Genomic DNA, 2,966 nt, shown 5'->3' with positions numbered 1-2,966 from the left:
GGGCACGTGCCCAGGTTGTGGGCCCAATCCCCAGTGTGGGGCATACAGGAGGTAGCCAATCGATGTTCTCTCTCATTGATGTTTCTAGCTCTCTCTCCCTTCCTCTCTCTCTCAAATCAATACAAAAAAATATTTTTTTAAAAAAGGGAAGTGTCTGTGTCAAAATGATTATGTCTAAAGGCACCCCTGACTTAACAGAATCTCAGATCTTTGTTATTCTGGCCCTAACATTTCATGTTTTCCTAGAATAAGTGTGCATCCTCTCTTATTGTCTTATTTTAGGAATTTTTTTTTTAATTGTAAAAATTATTTTGGTTACTTTTTTCAATAGCTAAATGTATTCTTTTTGACATTTTTCTTTTTAACCCCCAACCTCTCTTCCTTTTTAATTCCATTGTTAGTTATTTCATGTCTTTAAAAACTTACACAATCTTTGTACAGTTAATATTCTTGGTAGTGGAACCATGGCAATTGGTTTTTTAAATTAAACCGTATTTAGAGCAGTTTTAGGTCCACAGTGAAACTGGATGAGAAGTACAGAGAGTAGCACTATACCCCTTCTCCCCACATACATATGACCTTCCTAATTGTCAACATTGCCCATCAGAGTGGTGCATTTGTTACAACTGATGGGCCTACATTGACACAACGTTGTCACCCAGTCTGTAGTTTATATAGGGGTTCACTCTTGGTGTTTTTCTGTGGGTTTGACAAATATATCCACCACAGTAGTACCAAACAGAATAGTTCTATTCTTCCATATTCTGCCTACACATCCTTCCCTCCACCATAACTCCTGGTAACCATTGAACGTTTTGTTTTTTTTTGCAGTTGCCGTCATTCTGCCTTTTCCAGAATCCATATAGTATTAATCATATATCTTGAAGCATTTTTCAGATTGGCTTCTTTCATTTTAGTTTTCTCCACATCTATGAATAATACACCATTGTCTGGAAGAATCATGGTTTATCTACTCAGCTACTGAAGGACAACCTGCTTGCCTTAATTTGGGCAGTTATGAATAACACTGTTTTAAATATCTGTGTGCAGGTTTTTGTACAGACATAAGCTTTCAATTTATTTGGGTACATTCCAAAGGGTGCGATTGCTGAATCATATGGTAGAAGCATGCTTACTTTCCCAAGAAACCGCCAGACTGTCTTCCAAAGTGGCTATACCATTTGCATTTCCACCAGCAATGAATCAGAATTCTTATCACTCCAAATCCTCGCCAGCACTGGGTGTTGTCGGTGTTTTGGATTTTGGCCATTCTAATAGGTATCTCATTCTTTTAAAGTACAGTTTTCTAACAACATATGATATTAAACATCTTTTCATAACATGAATTTCAATCTGTATATCTCCTTTGGTTTGATGTCTGTTCAGGTCTTTTGCCTACTTGTTAAATTGGGTTGCTTGCTCATTTCCTCATTTTTGCGCTTTAAGAATTCTTTATATATTTTGGGTAGCAATCCTTTATCAGATACACCTTTTAAATATTTTCTCTCAATCTGTGGCTTGTCTTCCTTATTATTTTGACATTACATTTAGAAAAGTTTTAATGAAGTTCAGCCTATCAATTATTTCTTTTATGAATTACGCCTTTGGTGTTTTATCTAAAAAGTCATCACTATTCTCAGTCACCAAGATTTTCTCCTACATTATCTTCTAGGACTTTCATGGTGTTTTGTTTTACATTTAGGTCTCTGATCCATTTTGACTCAATTTTTGTGAAGGCTGTAAGGTCTGTGTATCAATTTGCTTTTTGCATGTGTATGTCCAGTTAGCCAAGAATCATTTGTTGAAGGGTCTATTTTTGTTTCATTGTATTGCCTTTGGTCCTTTGTCTATTTGTCTATTCTTTCACCAGTACAACACTATTCAGATTACTGTAGCTTTTTCTTTTTTAATTAATTTTTAGAGAGAGAGGAAGGGCGAGGGAGAGATAGAAACATTGATGAGAGAGATATCGATTGGACACCTCTTGCATTCCCCTCACGGGGGATCAAGTCCACAGCCTGGGCATGTGCCCTGACAAGGAATTTAACTGGTGACCTCTTGGTGCATGGGTTGATGCTCAGCCACTGAACCACACTGGCCTGGGAGATTACTGTAGCTTTATAGTAAGTCATTTTTTGCCAGGGCAGGGTAGGGGGGAGTACGTTTCCTTAGCGGGAACCAAAGCCCAGTCTTTCTGGTCCGTGGACAAATGCTCTAACCACCGCGCCAAATAGGCCCGGGCTATAGTAAGTCTTGAAGTTGGGTAGTGTCAGTCCACCAATTTTGTTCTTGTCCTTCAATACTGTGTTTACTCTTCTAGGTCTTTTGCCTGTACTTTAGAATTCGTTGTTGATATCCATAAAATAACTTGCTGGGATTTTGATTGGGAGAGAGCTGAATCTATAGATCAACTTGGGAAGAACTGATATTTTGACAATATTGTACCTTTCCATGTATGAATATGGACTCTCTCTTCATTTATTTAGTCCTTTGATATATTTCATCAGAGTTTTCCTCATATTTATCTTTTTTTAATTTAATTTAATCTAATTTAAAATGAAACTAGACCATCAACTTACCACAATATGCAGTCGAGTTTCCCACATTTGGGGAGATCGCAGGGGTCAGCACATCCGGACAGCAATGGATAAACCTCGACCTCGGAAAACCACCTTTGTGTTTATGGTATCTTACCTGCCAGGTAAATCTTTTCTTGTTGTTGTTTTGTTTTGCTTTGTTACAGATGTTTCTTCTTTTTTACCCCATTGACACCCTTCTCCCCATTCCCCCCACCCATCCCCGGCTTTGTTGTCCATGTCCATTGGTCATGCATACATGCACATAAGTTCTGTGGTTTATCTCTTCCCACCCCCTACCACCCCTCTTCTTAGGGATGTCAGTCTGTACCCTACTTCCATGTCTCTGGGTCTACCCTATTCCTCAGACTGTTATGTTCATTATATTCC

The 2,966-nt window shown here is 38.3% G+C and overlaps 1 non-coding gene across 1 annotated transcript; it reads right to left on the bottom strand.

Moving 5' to 3' along the window:
* Positions 1 to 2,545: 2,545 nt before the first annotated feature.
* LOC118643058 lies at positions 2,546 to 2,709 on the bottom strand. The gene has a single exon (XR_004961944.1). It is a non-coding gene; the product is annotated as a U1 spliceosomal RNA (small nuclear RNA).
* Between the last annotated feature and the right edge of the window lie 257 nt (positions 2,710 to 2,966).

Source organism: Molossus molossus, unplaced genomic scaffold, assembly GCF_014108415.1.
Source record: "Molossus molossus isolate mMolMol1 unplaced genomic scaffold, mMolMol1.p scaffold_m16_p_3, whole genome shotgun sequence".
Lineage (NCBI taxonomy): Eukaryota > Metazoa > Chordata > Mammalia > Chiroptera > Molossidae > Molossus > Molossus molossus.
Note: the sequence above shows the minus strand (reverse complement) of the source record. Positions and strands in the feature narration are given on the sequence as shown.